The sequence below is a fragment of the Pan paniscus genome, chromosome 10 (genome assembly GCF_029289425.2).
Source record: "Pan paniscus chromosome 10, NHGRI_mPanPan1-v2.0_pri, whole genome shotgun sequence".
Taxonomy (NCBI): Eukaryota; Metazoa; Chordata; class Mammalia; order Primates; family Hominidae; genus Pan; species Pan paniscus.
This window is the reverse complement of record NC_073259.2, coordinates 70,025,066-70,049,273: the sequence shown is the minus strand read 5'-3', so window position 1 is coordinate 70,049,273 and position 24,208 is coordinate 70,025,066. Positions and strand designations below refer to the sequence as shown.

Sequence of the window (24,208 nt, the reverse complement as noted above, 5' to 3'; positions counted from 1 at the left end):
TACAGTAATCAAGACACTGTCATGTTTGTGAAAGAACAGACAAACAGATCAAAGGAACAGAACAGATAGCCCAGAAATAGACTTACATAAAAATATCAACAGATCTTTGACTAAGGAACAAAGGCAATAAAATTAAGTAAAGGTAGTCTTTGAACAAATTATGCTAGAACAACTGGACATCCACATGCAAGAAACTAAATCTAGACAAAGGCTTTTCACCCTTCACAAAAATTAACTAAAAATGGATCATAGACCTAAATGTGAAGTGCAAAACCATAAAACTCCTAGAAGATAACATAGGAAAAAAATCTAGATGACCTCAAGTGTGGCAATGACTTTTTAGATACAATACCAAAGGCACAATCCGTGAAAGAATCAAATGATAAGCTGGACTTCATGAAATTTAAAAACTTCTGTTCTGCAAAAGACAGTGTCAATAGAATGACAAGATAAGGCACCAACTGGGAAAAAATATATGCAAAAGACATATCTGATAAAGGCTATGTCTTTGTATATTATTATCCAAAATATACAAAGAAACTTTAACGCTCAACAACAAGAAAATAAACAACCTAATTAAAAACTGTGCAACAAGTATACTTATGTAACAAACCTGCATGTTCTGCACATGTATCCCAGAACTTAAAGTATAATAAATAAATAAACCACAAAGAAAAGGAATTATTGGGTTAATATCCTAACTATCAGAATCACTAATGTGGATTTCTAAATAAAGCCCATAAACAACAACAAAAAAAAAAACTGTACAAAAGACCTGAACAGACACCTTACCAGAGAAATTATATAGATGGCAAATAAACCAATAAAACAAATGAACAAATAAAAAGATATTCAGAATGTATACTGGAAAAGCCCACATTTCTTTTTAATGACACTAATATTTCATATTTTACTTAACCATTCCTAAATTGTTGAATATTGTTATTGTTTTCTCTTCTTTAGCTAAGGAACACAGCTAATGAAAAACAATATTTCTGCAAAATTTTTACCCACATTTGGGCTACCCTAAAACTCAACTGGAATGAAGACATTAACTGATAAGATTATCAGGCCCTTCCATCTAAATCTGTTGTCAGACAACAAGGAAGCTCTAAGTGGCATAACCTACAACATATTTTGTATAAGTAGAACTTGAACAATACCCACAGAATTTTGTATGAAACGTCAACAAAATAGCACGTATTTTCTACGGGACATGCATCAAAACAACTAATGATACTCTTATTTGCCTTGAATTTTGCCTATCCCATGTTGACTCAACAACCTATGTTAATTATAAATTTTACAAGCAAGAAAGTGTATCATTGAATGTGTGTACTCATGAGTAAATGGAGATACAATTTTGTTATTTATTGTTTAAGATCAGAATTCTTTGCTTGCTGGTTAGTTTATATTTTCCTTTCTGAGCCAAGGCCTTATAAAATATGTCTGGTTCATCTGACAGCTCTCTAGAAAGTGTACCAATGTATACTCTTTCCTTCAATGTGACAGTGCCTATTGCCCTTACCTTCTCTTAAAGACTGTAATTTTTACATATTTCTGCTGATTGGATGGATGTAATAACATACAACAGTTGTTTAAACTTGTAATTTATTATTTGTGAGTTTTAACATTTTATCTATGTTGGCTACATACCTTTTGGTTTTTTAACAGCTTTATTAATATATAAGTTACATACCATTAAGCTCACTTATTTAAAGTGTGTAATTTCAATGATTTTTACTATATTCACAGTTGAGTTGTGCAAACATCTCAACTAATTTTAGAACATTTTTATCAATTCAAAAGGAAATCTTGTACTTACTGCCTCTCTTTACCTCCTCTTCCACCAGCCCTCGGCAATCATTAATCTAATTTCTGTCTCTACAGATTTGCCTATTCTTGACATTCCATATAAATGGAATCATGCAATATGTAGCATTTTATAACTGGATTATTTCACTTAGCATAATATTTCCAAGGCTGATCTATGTTGTAGCATGTATCAATAGTTCATTACATCTTATGGCTAAATAATGCTCCACTGTAGGGATATATCACATTGTGTTTGTCCATTCACCAGCTGCTAAGCATTTGGGTTGTTTCCACTTCGAGCTATTATGAACAATGCTGCTATGAACATTTGGGTACAAATTTTTGTGTGGACATACATTTTCAACTAGGGGTAAAATTGCTGGACCAAATGGTAAATTTATTATAGCTTTCTGAGGAACTTCCAGATTGTTTTTCAAGGTCCTACACCATTTTAAATTCCCACCAGCAGTTTATGAGGGTCTCAATATCTCCACATCCTGGATAATACTTTTTATTATCTGTTTTTTTTTGTAACTATAATTCCAGGTTTCAAGTGATATCTCATTGTGGTTTTTATTTGCATTTTTCCTGATGTTTAATGACATCTTTCCATGCGTTTACTAACCATTTTTACGTATTTTTTTGAGAAATATCTATTCAGATCCTCTGTCCATTTTTCAACTGGGTTGTCTTTTTATTATCGATTTATAAGAGTTCTTTATGTATTCTAGATTCAAGTCCCTTACCAGATAAATTATTTGGAAATATCTTCTCCCTTTCTTTGGACTGCATTTTCACTTTCTTGATGGTGTCCTTTGAAGCACAAGAGTTTTTACTTTTTATGAAGTCCAGTTTATCCATTTTTTTCTTTTGTCACCTATGGTTTGGTGTTGTATCTAAGAAATCACTGCCTAACCCAAGGTCATGCAGATTTACTCCTGTGTTTGCTTCTAATTGTTATATAGTTTTAGTTCTTACGCTGAGGTCTATGATCCACTTTGAGTTAATTTTTTGTAGGATCCTTTCACTTTTAAAATGTCACAGATTTCCTATATTCTAAAGAGAGAAGAAAAAAAGGTAAAATTGAGGCAATATAGGACGATTTGTGTTCTACAGCACTAGAAAATGGAAACCACTGAAAACATTAGCTAGTACTATGTATATATGCAGGTGCATGTGTGCATATATATATAATACATCATACATACTTTTAATTATTATTTTTTCCTCCTATAATAAGCCTAGGTTTTTTTCCTTCCAAATGGCAAAGGGAAAACAAAGCTGCCAGTCCCCCAGTCATTCCTTCTTTCCTTTGTTGTTCTTACTGCTACAAGCTTTCTTGTGCTTTCCTTGATGGCCCTGCAGCAGGGCGGCCTCCTTCTGAGCCTGGAGTTTGTTAAAGTTCTTCACATGGAGCATCAAGTACTGCAGTTCAAATTAAAGCAACTTCTTGTACTTGTGTCTTTCCTCTAGTGTAGGCAATATCTGGCTGCCAATGCCCACCTCTGCCTGGAGCTCTCACCTGCCTCTGCTCCCTCCAGAGGTTCAGAGCAGCTTCACACAGGCAGCAAATAAATAAAGTTCTGAGCCTAGGGCAGGAAGCTCTTTCAATATGAAACTTGACCTGAACCTTTCTCTAGTGGCTTAGAAAAAGCATGTATGTATGTGTGAAAAACTTGGACTTTTTTCTAACTGTAAAATTGATGTATCACCACTGAAAACATTTTGGAAAATCAAAAGACTATAAAGAAAATATCACACCTCTTTTCATGTCCCAGAGTTAGACATGATTATCATTTTGTTATGTATCTTTAGAGAGACAGACAAATTTGCCAAAGTGTACACTTGTACATGCATATATATTTTAGATAACCAGAAACGTATTATATACACAGTTTCACATGAAGTCTCTTTTCCATTTCACATTTTGTAATGTCATTAAATATTACCTGAAAACATTAATTCCCTCCTAGAATAAATTACGATGTATTAAATCTTTTTCTTCTTTTTATATATTTGTTTCTTCCATTATAAATAATCCTGCGATAAACATCTCATCTCATATGTTTCTCAACATATGTTTGATTCAACATTATTTATACTTATCAATTCGATCACTGACAAACATCCTGCTTTATAAGCTGTGGTAGGGATACAATGTGGGTCCTCAGAAAGCTCAGAGAAAATAGGCTTTCTCTTGCTCCCTTATTTCATGCCGCCTCCTTGGTATACCCGCTGACTTCCTGATTTCTAATTACTTTCCCTGACCATGATTCTTACCTAATCCTTGCCTATCTACTGCTTTTAACATGTGCTTTTTCCCTATAGCTGAACTAAGCTTATGGATACCTAATGTAGATGACAGGTTGATGTGTGCAGCAAACCACCATGGCACATGTTACATGGCACATACCTATGTAACAAACCTGCATATTATGCACATGTATCCCAGAACTTAAAGTATTAAAAAAAAAAAAAAAAAACCTCCTCTTTCCTGACTGTTCCTCTAGCAAGCATTTCTCAAACTTTTTGGTCACAGGACCCCCTCACACTCTTAAAAATTATTAAGGACCCACATCTGGGTCCTTAATTATGCAGATATAATCAGAGTTCAAGTTGCATAACTGTGAGGCTTCCTACAACAATTTGTAACTGCACTTGTGTTTCATGCAGCCTGTCTAAATAGAACCAGAAGGACAAATATCCACAGCCCTATTTCTAAACAGAGCTGAAGCTTCTGCCCTTTCAAAAATGCTAGTAAAAACCATTTTTAGGGTACTTCCAAGATAGGACACTTTCTAGATAAGCATGTTATCCTCCAGTTCTTCATGGCCCTTCAGAGTCTCTGTAAGTTTGACCACCTCCAAGTCATCCAGTAGAACACACACACACACACACACACCCCAATCTCAGCCACATAGTAAAACATTACAGAAGCACCAGGACTCAGTGGGTTCCTGGGGAGCCATCACTTTCATTTTCAGGCATAAGTCTCTCTTTGCAGGGGTTCCAGCTAAAGGGCAAGCAAGGTTCCAGGAGAACAAGGGTGAGTCAATGGTGCCTTGCCAACTGAGACTGGATCTCCATTCATGTGGGCTGCTCTATTGGGTTATTATCCACCTTATTCTTTAAAAGACAATTTCTAAACCACTTCCAAGCATTTGTAAAACAAACATTGCCACCCCACAGCAATGTTTGCTTTATTCTGAAATTACTGTATTTACCTTGAAAACCACAAACTGTAAACAAGGGCACCTGTTCAGAGAAGATCTTCAAACTGCTCACTCACTAAATCAACACCTGGGAAGGAAAGGCAGTTGACTTCGGCTTGAATACACAGTGTACAAATCAATCTTTTATCTAAAACTCTTGGTGGTAGCTTGAATAAGTTAATGATTATTAAGCTTATGGAGCAAAACAGAGACTTCCATAAACAAAATATAACTTTTGTTAATCTGTTTAATACTCAGAAGAGAGAAAAACAAGTAAGACTCACCTACCATAAACCATAGAAGCACAATATTAATGCACACATATTTCCACATAAAATAATAAATATGTATATAATACCCTCCTTCTCAGTGGAGACACTTTATACTAGAGAATAGGTAAAAAGGGAACTGATTTGATATTTTAATATGCCTAATACATGACACAAGAGAAGACCAGATGGGGGAGTGGCTTACTTGAAAACAGCTATATTTAATTCATGGAAAGTATTTTGACTGAGCCAAAGTTTCATTTCCAGAAACAGTCCATGTTTCTCACCACATCACGTTCCTAGAAATACATTATCAAAAGAATGCATTTTCCAAGGGAAATTCTACTGGTGTAACATGATTGGGAATAACTTCCTAAAGAATACAAACTTAATAATGAATATAGCATAGATAGAAATACTCTAACCCTATAACCTCCACATCATTTAGGAGAGCAACATCCTATAAAAATGATTAAAATGTACTCTGTTGCACTGTTATAAGGATCATCCTTTTCTCCAAAAGTAGATCTGTATCATATAAATATCTGAAGACTTCACCAAGGACCTTCCTATATGGGCTGAGAGAGGCAAAGGATTGAATAAATAAGGTCTTTCTCCATCTTCCCACATAGGCAGCCTTAGAGGTGAAAAAAGTCACAGAACTGTAGACTGGGGAGGCTTATTCTTTTTTCAGTGAAGTCAAGAGGGTATTTCTGGGTCGACTGAGCTTCTAACTACCCCCACAAACTGGTCATGCTATTTCATACCTCTGTGCCTCAGCCAGAAATGCCTCTTTCTCCATCATCCCCTCCTCTCTGCCTGGTTAACAACTGGCCATTCTTCCTCTGCATTCCAAAGCCAATCACAATTCTCTTCTCTGTGCTTCTACAGTCTCTTGAGTTTAAAGGCAGTATAGTTGGTAGCTAAGGGTCTAGATTTCAATCACAGCTTTGCTTGCTTCCTCCTAGATGTATGACAAGGAGCAAGTTACTTAACTTCTCTGTGCCTCAACTTCCTCATCTATAAAATGAGATATGATAGAGAATGTTACTCCTCCCCCAACCCATATCCATTCTTTTCTTCCTTTAGGTAGTTTTAGGTTGGCACATGGCCAGCCCACTAACCACCATGTTCCTCAGGCTCCTTGCAGCAACATGGAGTCAAGTTTATTAGTTTCCTGTGACTGCTACAACAAATCAACACAAAATTGGTGGCTTAAAACAACAGCAATTTACACTCTCATAGTTCTGGAGGCCAAAAGTCCAAAGTCAAGGTGTGGGTAGAGCCATGTTCCCTCTGAAAGCTCTAGGAGAAAATCTTTTGCCTCTTCCAGCTTCTGGTGGCTCAAAGTCCTCCTCGGCTTATGGCAGCAAAAGTCCATTTTCTGACTGTGTCTTTATGTGGTCTTCTGTGTGTGCCTTCTACTCGTATGTCTTGTACAAGGATATATAAGATTTAGGACCCACCTGGGTAATCCAAGGCGATCTCATCTCAAGATCCTTAATTTAATTTGCATAGACCATTTTTCCTAATAATGTCACACTTATAGTGCCCAGATGTTATATAAAAAGACATTATACATAAAGACTTGGACATGTAGTTTGCAGGGCCACCATTTGATTCAATAAGCTATATGACTATGAGATATGAGTGAGACTAATTTATAAAATTCCAGGAGCCCTCCTGAAGGAAGAATCTACTTTCCTTGTATTCCTTTTACCCCCTTTCTACCAACTAGGAAATGCTGACTACTGGAACAACCTTGGAAGCCACGTGCTGAGAATGACAGAGTTGCCAAGATGGTCCCGGACCACTCACCTAGGGACTATTAGGTGAAAGAGAAATACATTTCTACTATATATAGAAGTCATTGTGGGTTGTTTGTTTTTTGTTGTTGTTATTGTTATTGTTTTTGTTTTGTTTTTTTGAGACGGAGTCTCCCTCTGTCGCCCAGGCTGGAGTGCAGCGGTGCGATCTCGGCTCACTGCAAGCTCTGCCTCCCGGGTTCACACCATTCTCCTGCCTCAGCCTCCTGAGCAGCTGGGACTACAGGTGCCCAACACCACGCCTGGCTAATTTTTTGTATTTTTTGTAGAGACAGGGTTTCACTGTGTTAGCAGGATGGTCTTGATCTCCTGATCTCGTGATCCGCCCATCTCGGCCTCCCAAAGTGCTGGGATTACAGGCATAAGCCACCGTGCCTGGCCTGTTTGTTTGTTTTTTGGGCTTTGGGGGGATTTATGTCACAGCACTTTATCTAATATATGGGGACAATAATATTTAATAATAATATATACCTCATATTGCTGTAAAAGATTAAATGCATTAATAGAATATAAAGCAGTTGGAACATTACCTGACATATAGTAAGAACTAAATAAATATTAGTTATTTACAGCAGTGGTACTCTTGTCACATTTAGTTGTCATTGATTTACTGTGTAACAGCTGCAGAAGACCGAACGGATTGGGGCAAAGGCTTGGCACTTTCATCTCAGTATTATACTCGAAAGAATACTAAACATTCCATTACTGTTTAAAGAAGAAATGCAACTGAACTTGGCACATCAAACATTATCCTAGGAACTAATTTATCATAAAGGTGCATATTGGGCCCAACAAGTCTACATGTCCTTCCCTACAGGCACAAATCTCTCAGGCCAAATGCCATCGCAATTAAGAAGCTTTCCTCATCACTCGAAACAGGAAATTAAAATCTTCATCCTCCCACAACATGTCACCATATCTTTTGATTTAGCCCTTATCACTTTCTACCTTGTGTTATATTATATATATATAATACATATATTATATATATTATATATAATATATATAATACATATATTATATATAATATATATAATACATATATTATATATAATACATATATTACATATATTATATATATAATACATATATTATATATTATATATAATACATATATTACATATATTATATATAATACATATATTATATATTATATATAATACATATATTATATATAATACATATATTATATGTATTATATATAATACATATTATATATTATATATTATATATAATACACATATTATATATATTATATATAATATATAATACACATATATAATATATATAATACACATATTATATATAATATCTATAATACACATATTATATATAATATCTATAATACACATATTATATATAATATCTATAATACACATATTATATATAATATCTATAATACACATATTATATATAATATCTATAATACACATATTATATATAATATCTATAATACATATATTATATTATATATAATACATATATTATATATTATATATAATACATGTATTATATATTATATATAATACATGTATTATATATAATATATAATACATGTATTATATATTATATATAATACATATATTATATATTATATATAATACATGTATTATATATTATATATAATACATGTATTATATATAATACATATATTATATATTATATATAATACATATATTATATATAATACATATATTATATATAATACATATATTATATATTATATATAATACATATATTATATATAATACATATATTATATATTATATATAATACATATATTATATATAATACATATATTATATATTATATATAATACATATATTATATATAATACATATATTATATATTATATATAATACATATATTATATATAATACATATATTATATATTATATATAATACATATATTATATATAATACATATATTATATATTATATATAATACATATATTATATATAATACATATATTATATATTATATATAATACATATATTATATATAATACATAATACATATATTATATATTATACATATATTATATATTATATATAATACATATATTATATATGATACATATATTATATATTATATATAATACATATATTATATATAATACATATATTATATATTATATATAATACATATATTATATATAATACATATATTATATATTATATATAATACATATATTATATATTATATATAATACATATATTATATATTATATATAATACATGTATTATATATTATATATAATATATGTATTATATATTATATATAATACATGTATTATATATATTATATATAATACATGTATTATATATATTATATATAATACATGTATTATATATATTATATATAATACATATAATATATAATATATATAATACATGTATTATATATAATATATAATACATGTATTATATATAATATATAATACATATATAATACATATATATATTCGATAAATCTGCTAAATGTATCCAATATCTTTTTTTTTCTTTTTCTTTTTTTACTTTAACTTCTGGGATACATGAGCAGAACATGCAGGTTTGTTATATAGGTGTACATGTGCCATGGTGGTTTGCTGCGCCTATTGACCCATCATCTACATTTTAAGCCCCGCATGCATTAGGTATTTGTCTTAATAGTCTTCTTCCCCTTGTCCTCCACCCGTCGAGAGGCCCCAGTATGTGATTTTCCCCTCCCTGTGTCCATGTGTTCTCATTGTTCAACTCCCACTTATGAGTGAGAACATGTAGTGTTTGGTTTTCTCTTCCTGTATTAGTTTGCTTAGAATGATAGCTTCCAGCTTCAGCCATGTCCCTGCAAAGGACATGAACTCATTCTTTTTTATGGCTGCCCAAGATCTTACAGTGTTGAAAAACAAGCCTACCTTCCCACCTACCATCTATGTGACTTGAGCATGCTGCTTCTCTAAAGTGTGGTTTCCACATTTGTAAAATAAGGCTATTCAGGATTAAGTAGGCTAACATGGAGAAAGGCCGTTACAAGCACTCAAAGTTAAGAATTTTAATATTTAGGACTTTCTATTCTTAAATAGTCTTGGCTGTTAAAATACAGAAAAAATACATATTTATTCAGCACTCACTAAGAATTTAGACACACAACTCACTTCATATACACCATGGGAAGGAAGATTTTTACACATGAGCCTGCAGCTCATGAAAATTAACCCCAGAACACAGGATGGGTAAGTGAGGGAGCTGGAGAGCTGTTCTTACCCCACTATACCACATGCACCACGATTGTTCCTTTTCTGCCCATTGGTTCTATTCTGAAGGGAGACAATTGAATCTCACAACCAAAGCCACGAATCACTCAAAATTCACACACTGTTCATAACTCAGAGACACAATTAATTGTGTGAGTGCTGCCTTTAACAGTGGTTCATGAGACTTCCAAAACAGTCCTACTTTATCACTCAGAACCACAGCAACTTCCCTCTTCCCAATACAGAGGCTCAAGTATTTTAAAGTATAAGCACTTTTACAATCCTGACTAGCTTTGACAGGAGAGGCAAAGAGGCAAAGCAATGTGTTCTCATTTCATCCTTTGGCCCTTCTCTGAAACCTCATGGAGGAGAGTAAACTTATTATCCAATTTCCACTGCCACTTAAGAGTTTAATAATATGGCATTAGCAGTAAGGGTTATAAACAGGATGACTCACCACAAACACACAGGATAAACATAGAAACAACATTCAACTGGAGAATTTTTTTTTTTTTTTAGTATAAAGCATGTAACTCCTGACTTGGAAATCCACTGCAATTTTCTGAACTTCTTTGAGTAGCAGCAAATTACAAACTACTAAAAACATCTTCACTTAATACATGGAGAAGTTTTTGTCTTCTGTTATTTAAACTAAAGATTTGTTAGAATCCATACTGACACCTGTGAACTTAAATTTAAAGGTGTAGAATTTAAGACTATAACAAACTAATAGGTCTACAGGTTGCTTTAACATAAAACAACTAATCAAACAACTATGTTACATGCTCGGTAGTGGTAAGACACTGAAAAAGCATCTGGAGACAGAACTGAAACTATATTGCCTTTAAAAATTATGGTTCTTAGCCTGGGTGTGGTGGCTCATGCCTCTAATTCCAGCACTTTGGAAGGCTGAGGTAAGAGGATCATTTGAGGCCAGGAGTTCGAAACCAGCCTGGTCAACATAGTGAAACCTTGTTTTTATAGAAAAGTTAATTAAACAATTCTTTTCTAGAGATGTATTCATAAATTCAACAAAAATTAAGTCAGCACCAACAATATGCTAAACACTGTGTTTGATCTTGGTGACTGAGCAGAGCGCAAGGCTAACACAGTCCTGACCCTCATACAGTTTACAGTCTAATCACAGGTCTTTCAATTAAAGAAACAGATAAAATTCTGACGATCCACAAGAATGTGAACATGTGTCCTCAGGCCCAAGTTCACCAACAAGTGCAGTAGACAATTTCCAACATGCGAACAGCTTCCCACCTCAGTTTCCTGGATCTCTCTTTTTCTCTGCATGAGAGTTCTCCCTGCCACATGGAGAAACAGCAGGAACAGCGCAGAAGTGTATTGTGGAACGAAATGACAACACCGTCTGGTGCAAACAAAAACCCTTAGTGGATGGAAGTTGGCCCCAGCCTTCCTGTCCTTCGTAGGAGGTTCCAAGGCATGTTCTGCATGGTTTCCCAGTGGCCCTGGCAGGACTGAGCTTCAGTTGCTTCCACCAGGATTGAGCTTCACTAATGCACGCTGTCTTGCCTTTTCTTCCTTTCACCCCATTTTTCCCCAAGTCCTCATCTGTGTTTCCTGGGATCACCTCCCAAATAGATTACCTCTACCAAGTCTTCCAGGGTCTGATCCACAGGTACCCCAACTTATACTATCCTAATCTATTGCTCCTCAGATATATTCAATAACAACAGAATAACATGAAATGAGATTATCACAATACATACCTTTTATTAACTTTACAAATTTCAAGATGTCATGAGGTTGGGAATTAGAATAAATAATTTGAATGAGAGTTAAGATTTAAAAAAAAAAGAAAAAGAATAAAACACAAGTTTATTAGGCTAAAACAAACCTAGAACAATGAGCCAATGCAACAAGGTAAAAAGTAACAGGTTCTCCACTTGATTCCAAAGAACCAGTTACACAGCACAGGAAGGATGAAACAGAATCCAGAGATGCAAATGAAAAAGCATCAGGAGTTTCCATTGACTAAAAGCACGAGGAGAGTCAGGGACTCTGGTCCAAGATTATTGGGCTGTGTTATGGTTAATATTAAGTGTCAACTTGATTGGGTTGAAGTATTGATCTTGGGTGTATCTGTGAGGGTGTTGCCAAAGGAGATTAACATTTGAGTCAGTGGGCTGGGAAAAGTAGATCCACCCTTAATCTGGGCAGGCACCATCTACTCAGCTGCTAGCACAGCTAGAATATAAAGCAGGTAGAAAAACTTGAAAAGGCTAGACTGGATTAGCCTTCCAGCTTACATCTTTCTCCTGTGCTGGATGCTTCCTGCCATTGAACATTGGACTCTAAGTTCTTCAGCTATGGGACTCGGACTGGCTTCCTTGCTCCTCAGCTTGCTGATGGCCTATTGCAGAACCTTGTGATCGTGTGAGTCAATACCACTTAATAAACTCCCCTTTACATATATATATATATATATATATATATCCTATTAGTTCTGTCTCTCTAAAGAACCCTGACTAATACAGATTTTGGTACCAGGAGTGGTTCTAGAGGAACAGAATATTAAGGATGGAGTTCTTTCTTTGGTTTTGGGATTTCTGGAGCTGGCTGCTTAATATGATTAGACCCAAAAATGCTAAGGACTCTACTTCTAATGGTATGGAGAACACTGATAGTCCTTAGCATGAGCTGTTTAAAGAGTTATGCAAAATAAATGCATCTGACACTCCTGACTCACCACTCATGAGAGGCAAGGAATTTAGTGACTCTATACATAATACCTTTGATTATATGTGGAGAACCAAGGAACCTAATGAAGTTGGTTGGTTGCTCCTAAGTTCACTGGACAAAGTGATGAAAGAAAATGAGGAACTCAGGGATTCTAACTCCTGGCTTCAGAAGCAGCTACTGAGCCTCAAATCTGTTAAGACTGCCCTGAGTGAGAGTCTTATCTCCTGTAGAGAAAGAGCTGAAATTGTAGAAAAATAGACACAAGCTCTTATGCAAGTGGCTGACCTGCAACAAAAAGTGCATGCACAGCCTTGCCAGGTGTCTACTGCTAAAGTGAGGGCATTGATTGGAAAAGAATGGGACCCTGCAACTAGGAATGGGGATGTATGGGAGGACCCTGATGAAGCTGGGGACACTGAGCTTGTAAACTCTGATGAACCATTTTTGTCAGAAGAAACATCTTCCCCATCCCCAGTAGTGGCAACATCCCTTCCCCAACTCATGTTGCCATCAACCTTTCCACCTTTGTCTGAGTAGATAAACCCTGCACTGCCTGAAGCAACAGGGAAGGACCCCTTAGGCAGTTGCCAGGCAAGATAATGTTGATTCTCCTCAGGAGCCATCCTCAACACCCCTGTTTGCTTCTAGACCTATAACTAGACTAAAGTCCTAGCAGGCCCCAGAGGTGAGGTTCAGAGTGTGACCTGTGAGGAGGTGTACTACACTAAAAAAGAATTGCTTGAGTTTTCTAATTTATATTAGCAGAAATCTGGAGAACAGACATGGGAATAGATATTAAGGGTATGGAATAATGGTGGAAGGAACATAGAGTTGGATCAGGCTGAATTTATTGATTTGGGCCCACTAAATAGGGACTCTGCATTTAATGTTGCAGCTCAGAGAGTTAAAAAAAGGTTCGAATAGTTTATTTACTTGGTTAGCTGAAATATAAGTTAAAAGATGGCCCACTGTGAGCAAGCTGGAAATGCCTGATCTCCCTTGGTTTAATGTGGAGGAAGGAATTCAAAGGCTTAGGGAGATTGGGATCCTAGAGTGGATTAGTCACTTTACTCATCCCAGCTGGGAGGGTCCAGAAGATATACCCTTGACCAATGCTTTGTGAAACAGATTTGTGAGGGCAGCACCTGCATCTTTGAAGAGGTCTGTAACTGCTCTTCTCTGTATGTCAGATCTAATAGTAGGAACAACAGTCACTCAACTACAAAATTTAAATACAATGGGAATAATTGGATCCCAAGGTGGTAGGGGCCAAGTGGTAACATTCAACTGTCAGAGGCACGGTGGGTGTAACTACCATAATGGAAAGCAGAGGCAAAGCAACAATCAGAATAGTCTGACTCATGTAGAGCTCTGACATTGGCTAATTAATCACGGTATTCCCAGAAGTAAAATTGATAAATGCATTCCTACTTAATTTATAGAAGCAGAAAACTTCCAGGTCGAATGGACAAAAGACTAATTTGAATTATAAAACAGAGAATCATGGCCCTTCAATCAATTTTCAGACTTGAGCCAGTTTACAGACCTAGAACCACTTGAATGAAGGGGAGGTCCTTCCCCTTGATGAAGGACCCCACTACACTACTGACAATTTATGCTGTTAATCTTTCTCCCGTCCTTCCCCAAGGAGACCTTTGGCCTTTTACCTGGGTAACTGTGCACTGGAGAAAGGGAAATGATCAGACATTTTAGGGACTGCTAGACACTGGCTCTGAGCTGACATTGATTCCAGGGGACCCAAAATGTCAGGCAGTCCTCCAGTCAAAGTAAGGGCTTACGGAGGTCAGGCAATTAGTGGAGTTTTAGCTCAGGTTCGATTTACAGTGGGTCCAGTGGGTCCAGTGAGTCCCAGGAGTCATCCTATGGTCATTTTCCCACTGCCAGAATGCATAATTGCCATAGACATACTTGGCAGCTGGCAGAACCCCCACATTGGCTCCCTGACTGGTAGAGTGAGGACTACTATGGTGGGAAAGGCCAAATGGAAGCCACTGAAGCTACTTCTACCTAGAAAAATAGTAAATCAAAAACAATATTGCAACCCTGGAGGGATTGCGGAGATTAGTGCCACCATCAAGGACTTGAAAGACACAGGGGTGATGATTCACATCACATCCCCGTTCAACTCCCCTATCTGGCCTGTGCAGAAGACAGATGGATCTTAGAGAATGACAGTGGATTATCGTAAACTTAACGAAGTTGTGACTCCAATTGCAGCTGCTGTACCAGATGTGGTTTCACTTCTTCAGCAAATTAACACATCTCCTGGTACCTAGTATGCAGCCATTGACTTGGCAAATGCCTTTTTCTCCATTCCTGTCCATAAGGCCCACCAGAAGCAATTTGCCTTTGGCTGGCAAGGCCAGCAATATACCTTCACTGTCCTACTACAGGGGTATATCAACTCTCCACTTTGTTCCATAATCTTATTCAGAGAGATCTTGATTGCTTTTTGCTTCCACAAGATATCACACTGGTCCATTACATTGATGACATTATGTTGACTGGATCCAGTGAGCAAGAAGTAGCAAACACACTGGACTTATTTGTGAGACATTTGCGTGCCAGAGAATGAGAAATACATCCAACTACAGTTCAGGGACCTTCTACCTCAGTAAAATTTCTAGAGGTCCAGTGGTGTGGGGCCTGTCAAGATACTCCTTCTAATGTGAAGGGTAAATTGCTGCATTTGGCCCCTCCTACAACCCAGAAAGAGGCACAACATCTAGTGGGCCTATTTGGATTTTGGAGGCAACACATTCGTCATTTGGGTGTGTTACTCCGACTCATTTATTGAGTGACCCGAAAAGCTGCCAGTTTTGAGGGGGTCCAGAAGAGCAGAAAGCTCTGCAACAGATCCAGGCTGCTGTGCAAGCTGCTCTGCCACTTGGGCCATGTGACCCAACAGATCCAATGATGCCTGGGGTGTCAGTGACAGATAGGGATGCTGTTTGGAGCCTTTGGCAGGCCTCCATAGGTGAATCACAGTGGAGGCCTCTAGGATTTTGGAGCAAGGCCCTGCCATCTTCTGCAGATAACTACTCTCCTTTGGAGAGACAGCTCTTGGTCTGGTGCTGGGCTTTGGTGGAAACTGAACATTTAACTATGGGTCATCAAGTCACCATGTGACCTGAACTCCCTATCATGAACTGGGTGCTTTCTGACCCATCTAGCCATAAAGTGGGTCATGCATAGCAGCATTCTATCATCAAATGGAAGTAGTATAAATGTGACTGGGCTCTAGCAGGTCCTGAAGGCACAAGTCAGTTACATGAGAAAGTGGCTCAAATGCCCATAGTCTCTACTCCTGCTACCAGGCCTTCTCTCTCCCAGCCTGCACCGATGGCCTCATGAGGAGTTCCCTATGATCAGTTGACAGAGGAAGAGAAGACTAGGGCCTGGTTCGCAGATAGTTATGCCCAATATGCAGGCATCACCCAAAAGTGGACAGCTGTAGCACTACAGCCCCTTTCTAGGACATCCATGAAGGAGAGCAGTGAAGGGAAATCTTCCCAGGGGGCAGAACTTCAAGCAGTGCACTTGGTTGTGCACTTTGCATGAAGGAGAAATGGCCAGATGTGCGATTATACACTGATTCATGGGCTGTAGCCAATGGTTTGGCTGGATGGTCAGGGGCTTGGAAGAAGCATGATTGGAAAATTGGTGACAAAGGAATTTGGGGAAGAGGTATGTAGATGGGCCTCTCTGAGTGGTCAAAAACTGTGAAGACGCTTGTATCCCATGTGAGTGCTCACCAACAGGTGACCTCAGCAGAGGAGGATTTTAATAATCAAGTGGATAGGATGACCCATTCTGTGGACACCACTCAGCCTCTTTCCCCAGCCACCACTGTCATCACCAATGGGCCCATGAACAAAGTGGCTATGGTGGCAGGGATGGAGGTTACTCATGGGCTCAGTAATATGGACTTCCGCTCGCCAAGGCTGACCTGGCTACAGCCACTGCTGAGTGCCCAACTTGACAGCAGCAGAGACCAACACTGAGCCCTCGATATGGCACCATTCCTCGGGGTGATCGGCCAGCTCCCTGGTGGCAGGTTGATTATACTGGAACTCTTTCATCATAGAAAGGGCAGAGGTTTTTGTCCTCACTGAAATAGACACTTACTCCAGATATGGGTTTGCCTATCCTGCACGCAATGCTTCTGCCAAGACTACCATCTGTGGACTTACAGAAGGCCTTATCTACCATCATGGTATTCCACACAACATTACCACTGACCAAGGCACTCACTTTATAGCTAAAGAAGTGCAGCAGTGGGCTCATGCTCATGGAATTTACTGGACTTACCATGTTCCCCATCATCCTGAAGCAGCTGGATTGACAGAACAGTGGAATGGCCTTTTGAAGTCACAATTACAATGCCAACTAGGTGACGATACTTTGCAGGGTTGGGGCAAAGTTATCCAGAAAGCTGTGTATGTTCTGAATCAGCATCCAATATATGGCACTGTTCCTCCCATAGCCAGGATTCACGGGTCCAGGAATCAAGGGGTGGAAATGGAAGTGGCACCACTCACCATCACCCCTAGTGATCCACTAACAAAATTTTTGCTTTCAGTTCATTCGAACATTATGTTCTGCTGGCCTAGAGGTCTTAGTTCCAGAGGAAGGAATGCTGCCACCAGGAGGCACAATTACATTAAACTGGAAGTTAAGATTGCCACCTGGACACTTTGGGTTCCTCCTACCTTTAAGTCAACAGGCTAAGAAGGGAGTTACAGTGTTGGCTGGGGTGACTGACCTAGACTATCAAGATGAAATCAGTCTATGACTCCACAATGGAAGTAAGTAAGAGTATGCATGAAATACAGGAGATCCTTGGGGCATCTCTTAGTATTACCATGCCTTGTGATTAAGGTCAATGAGAAACTAAAACAGCCCAATCCCGGCAGGACTACAAATGGCCCAGACCCTTCAGGAATGAAGGTTTGGGTTACTCCACCAGGGAAAACATCACGACATGCTGAGGTGTTTGCTGAAGGCAGAAGGAATATAGAATGGGTAGTAGAAGAAGGTAGTCATTAGTACCAGCTAAGACCAGATGATCAGTTGCAAAAACGAGGACTGTGTCATGATTATTTCCTCCTCCTTTTGCTAAAAACATATTTTAGCATGTACATATATGCATAAACTTGTACTAAGAAAATATTTTCATTTTATTCTCTTTTTCCTTTATTATGTGACATAAGATTTATTGACCTCATATCAGCATTTAAGTATTCTTAACTTTATGTAATAGTATTTGGGCTGGGGATTGGTACATTTCCGGTTGTACGAAGGACAGTTGTATCATGTTAGGCATAATTATGACCTTATTATTGTCTTTATTTGAAGATTATGTATGAGCTCAGGAGATGTTTATGGGTTCAAGTTGACAAGGGGTGGACTTGTGATGGTTAATACTGAGTGTCAACTTGATTGGATTAAAGTGATCAACTTGATTGCAAAGTATTGATCCTGGATGTGTCTGTGAGGGTGTTGCCAAAGGAGATTAACATCTGAGTCAGTGGGCTGGGAAAGGCTGACCTACCCTTAATCTGGGTGGGCACCATCTAATCAGCTGCCAGCACGGCCAGAATATAAAGCAGCAGAAAAATGTGAAAAGGCTAGACTGGCTTAGCCTCCCAGCCTACATCTTTCTTCTGTGCCGGATGCTTCCTGCCCTCAAAGTTCTTCAGCTTTGGGACTCAGATGGCCTATTGTGGGACCTTGTGATCATGTGAGTTAATACTACTTAATAAACTCCCCTGTATATATATATATATATAGAGAGAGAGAGAGAGAGAGAGAGAGGGAGAGAGGGAGAGAGAGAGAGAGAGAGAGAGAGCGAGAGAGATCCTATTAGTTCTTAATAAACTCATGTATATAACATAACTCTCCTTTACATCCTATTATCCTATTATACAGAACTATATTGTATTAGTTCTGTCCCTATTAGAGAACGCTGACTAACAGAGGTTGCAAGTGTGGCATCCAAAAATGAGAGGAGTTCTCATTAGACAAAACTCAAATGCACTATGTTCAGTTCTTTATACACAGCTCAGAATTAAATTGACAAACAGGAGCCTAACCATAAAACAAACAAAGTAGTATAATGAAGACAGAAAAATCCCTAAAGAATTTGTACCTGGCAACAGTTAAAAGAACTAAAAAAAAAAAAAGTAAGACTAGAAGAAAAGATCCACAGGAATATGGTCATTCTAAACAAATACTTAAAGGGCTATTGTGTAGGAAAAGGATTAGATTCAATCAATGTGGCTTTATACGACTAACAGGTAGAATTTAAAGGTGGGACTAATTCAATAGATAGTATAGCACAGTGGTTAAAAACAAACAGCTCTAGAGTCATAGAACTTGGTTTAAGTCCCAGTCTTAACACTAAGGAGCTCAGCAACTTTAAGATGGTTGCATAACTTCTTTATACTTACTTTCTCCACTGCAAAATCAGGATAGCAATAATTTCTACTTCATGTGATGACCAAATAATAATGCACAGGAAGCCTCAAGTACAGTGTAGCATGTATTACATGTTCAATAAATCTTAGTTGATTTCAAATCTGAAATAGTTTCAGTCTTCAACAACAACAACTGAAAGTATTCTAACACCAAACCCGAAGAAATTCAATATAGCAATTGTTAAGCGGGTGGAGCAAGTATTCATCATGGGCTGAGAGTGCAGAATCACTGTTAGACAAGCTTGACATGTTCGACTCCATAAAAAGTCAAAGAAACTGCCTAGCAAGAACACACTTTCGTTTATACACATGAGTGTGTAACCTTCATGAGCAGAGGCAAAAGTTTAGGCCCAGCTTTCAAAAGGACTTCCCTGAATTACTTGAAGAAAAGGAACTGAGTTAAAGAAGAGATTTTCTCCATTTTCCCCCAAGTCCCTAATTACTACCTGCTTTAGTGTTCATTGCACAGCAATGAAATTCTCTATATTAGTTCCAATTCCTGAAGCATTCTGACTTATTACTTCAAAACAACTGATTGTTGCTTGCCAGAAGTGGCCCCATGGCAGGCATGGTACATTATGAAATAGTCAAGTGACAAATGTTCAGAGAACCTCAGAACTGGAACCTTAAAGACCAAATGGCCCAACACTGGGAAATACCTAATCAACCAAGAGAAGGGGCTGTCTTCTCTTCCCTCCATCCTCCAGGAAATGGTCCCTGGGTTCTCCATTACATCCGTGTTTTATCACCCTGATGGTAAAAGAAGGACATAAACCTCTCTTTAAGTTGATTTAAGTGGACTTCTCCTAATAGAAATGGCACATATATCAATACGCAGACTTTTAGAAAAATAATACTAAGAAGAGTTTTCTAGAGAAGGGGGAGAAGGGTGGAAAGGAACAGGAAAAAGCAAAAGAATATAAAATCAATTAAAATAACTGCCTTTATTAAAGGGAAGAGAATTAAATTGTACATAAAAAAATAAGACCCGTGATGAACTCTGTTGGTATTATATGAGGGCATAATACCCTCATTATGAGGTATTATATAAGTACATAACGTCTGTGGTAGTCTCAAAATTTTAACTCCAGTCCAACCATGACAAAAGCATCAGACAGACATACAAGGCACATTCTATAAAACACCTAGCTAGTACTCTTCAAAAGTATCAAGATCATGAAAAGCCAGGGAAGACTAAGACCGGGTCACAGAATAGAGCAAACTAAGGAGACACAATGACTAAATGCAACTCAGGATCATGGATGGGTTCAGGAACAGGAAAAGGACTTTAGTGGAAAAGCTGGTGAAATATGACTGAAGTCTGGAATGCAGTCAGTAGTAATGTACAAATGGTAAATTCTTAGTTTAAACTAATGTCCCCAGTGAGATGCAAATAACAGGGGAAACAGAGTGGAAGAGAATTCTGTGTACGTTTTCACAACTCTTCAGTACAGCTACATTTATTCCAATGTTTACAGTTTCTCTTTTAAAAATGGAGAATATTTGATCATTAAAGAAATTTTATTCACATAAGAAAAAGCTACTATGTTTCTGTTAATATCAATCTACTGTATGGTTTCTATCGAAAAATGGCTGTCCGTCAGGTTTGAAATAACCCTTTGGAAATTGTTTATTTGGTAAAACTTAGTTTCCTCTGTTCACAAGTGAGGTAATGCGACACAGTCAAAAGAACATTTCACTGTGGAACTTGGTTGCCACAGTCAAAAACATTGGAGGAGTTGTACTAGATTTACTTTTAATTGCCTACCCGCTCTAAAATGTTATGATTCACTTGAACAAATCATAGCATGAGTATGAAAAACAAAAATCTTTTAAAATTAATTTGAGAATATCATTTGTCTGGCTGAGGCAAGAGGAACTGAGGTGCAGCTGAACTGTTGATATGCTATTGTTTCTTCACCTTATCTAAAAAGTAACAATAAGGGAGGGTGCTCTGGAAACTTGGCAGGGGAGTCTGGAAATGCTGGGATGGTGATTCTGGGAGGCAAATCTATGAAACAGCAATGGCTTTTAAAGCCAAAAAAATGGGGGAAATATATTCATGCAGAGAATGGCCTAAGGCAAGAGCCGTAAAGACAAGCTATGCAAAAGGATGAGGCATTTGGTCAGGCACTGTCTGCTCCTGGCTGTTAAGAAGGCCAGGGCAGAGGCAAGCCCAGCTCAGGGAATTCTCTGGGACTCCAGCTGCATAAACAATGCATCATGGGAGAAAGGCTGGAGCTTTAAGATAAGACAGAACCCTGAGTTCCCAATAGGAAAGAACCCTCCTTTTCCAGTGATGATTGTAGTAAGATAAATGATTTAGTCTAAAACTGGAGGTAGAAAATGAGAGTAAACCAGCAAGGATAATGACCTCAATGACTGGATTACAGAAAAAGCCAGCCTTTCACCAGAAGGATGGAGTGTCTGAAAAAGTGATTCATGCTCTGAACCAGTGCCCAGTGAATAATATGAGACCAAGTATCAGCATATAATTACCTAGTGGGTACAGAGCTGTTACCCCAGGTTCCCTTAGATACTCTAAAATAATCTTTGCAAATTTAAAACAATTTACTTCACTGTGGATTGAAAGAGGGAAAGAGGAAAGGCACCCATGAAGCGTAAATGTTTATCTTTGAAAGATTAATTCTTCCTGACCAACAGAGGAGTAAGGCTGCCCAGGCTCATGCCTGTGAAATGTGGGCACCCCTGGAAACCAAGTTTTATTACATGATCCCAGAAAAAGTTTGAGTGTCTCATCAAAAAGCACCTAATGGCTATTTTGGGGGATACAGACTATGAGACTATGGGCAGAGCACTATGCCTGGAAAACACAAAAGAAGAAAATAAAATCCTGCTCTTGAAGAGGCAATGATGTAAGGGTTGAGTCAAATATGTTTAATAGAAATGCATTATGCCTTTCTATCATAAGGTGACTATCCTTTTTTTTTTTTTTTTTTTTTTTTGAGATGAAGTTTCGCTTTTGTTGCCCAGGTTGGAGTGCAATGGTGCGATCTCGGCTCACTGCAACCTCTGCCTCCCATTCAGGTGATTCTCCTGCCTCAGCCTCCTGAGTGGCTGGGATTACAGGCATGAGCCACCATGCCCGGCTAATTTTGCATTTTTAGTAGAGACAGGGTTTCTCTGTGTTGGTCAGACTGGTCTCGAACTCCTGACCTCAGGTGATCCACCCACCTTGGCCTCCCAAAGTGCTGGGATTACAGGCGTGAGCCACCATGCCCGGCCCATTTGTTTAATGACTTAAAACGCTTTTACATTTATTCTCTGGAAATATTTCAGGGCTCACAAAACCTCGTGTGGTAGTCATTGTTCTTGTTATTAGCCACTTCTACTCCCATTAGCCAATGACAGATGTCCTCTGAGGCTCAAAGCAGGTAGGTGACCTACTTAAGATGACACAGGCAGCAAGCAGTACAGTCAACACCTGAACCTCATGCTTTTTCCTGCTACAAATACAGATTTGTTGTCCCAGTCTGCTTTTAGAATTTTTCTCTTTGTCTTTAATACCCTATAGTTCACCAAAGAGTGTCTAGCGGTGGATGTGGTTGTTATTTACCATCACTACTCTGAACTCAGTGTGCCTCTTCCACCTGGGGAAGAGTGTTTTTCCTCAGTTTAGCAAGTTCTCACCCACATTCCTCCACATATGGCCTCTATCCCAGTCTCCCTAGCCTTTCCTTCTAGAATTCAGTTAGACACTGCGGGACCTTCTCAGCCTGTCCTCCAAGCTTTTCATGACTCATCCAAATTCTTCTTCTTTGTATCTCTCTGTGCTACATTCTGGGTGGTTTCCTCAGATCTCTTCTCCAGAGCCCTAATTCTCTCCTCATCTTTACACAATGTGCTAGCTCATTCTTTTCGGAATCTACCTTTATTCACACTATCTGTCCTTCCATTAGGGTTTCTCTACCCTCTTATCTTTTGGGTCATTTCACACACACTTCCTGCATTGTCTCTGGCAGGTTGTTCCTGAATACTAGTAGCCTACGTGTCCCCTCGAGGTAGCTTCATTCTAAGTCCATCCTCAGTGGAAACTATTTACTGCAAGAAGACCTCACTTGCCCGGGGTTAGGAGAGTATCCCTACTGAGTGATTTTGCATGTGTTTCCAATGGGTAGTTTGTCTTCCACATTCTGCGCAAATTTCTCTACTTGGGGAGAAATCTGGATCTCTTATAAAGTGACCAATTTAACTCAAAGGACATTTTTTTGTGCATGTCAGTTTCTCTGCAAGGATCTCAGTCTAGAGAAAATGAAATAAATAAAACATTCCCATAAGAGATATTGTAAATAAAATGCCTATCCCAGAGAGTAAAACATGGTAAATATTAACCCAATGCTAACTGTCTCCCTTTTCCATTGCAGTAAGCAGCAATCTTCACTTGGGCTGGTGGCTCTGAGAATCCCTCCGTCTCTCTCCAGCTTTTAATCCTTTATTAAGGCCGTTTTTCACCATTATGAGAATGAATGGTTATACATTGTTCAAAATAAATGCCATTTTAAAATTATTTTTATTATTATAATTATGTACCAATTATGAAATTGATTTGGGCAAGCTTTTAATGACTAGTTTTAGCTTTCTGTGATTCTCTATAGATTCCATTAATCCTTCTTT

At 37.7% G+C, this 24,208-nt stretch overlaps 1 protein-coding gene across 2 annotated transcripts in view; it reads right to left on the bottom strand.

The window, feature by feature from the left end:
- ITPR2 (inositol 1,4,5-trisphosphate receptor type 2) overlaps positions 1-24,208 on the bottom strand; it is a 506,436-nt gene that overhangs the window by 438,353 nt on the left and 43,875 nt on the right. The window lies entirely within an intron of this gene.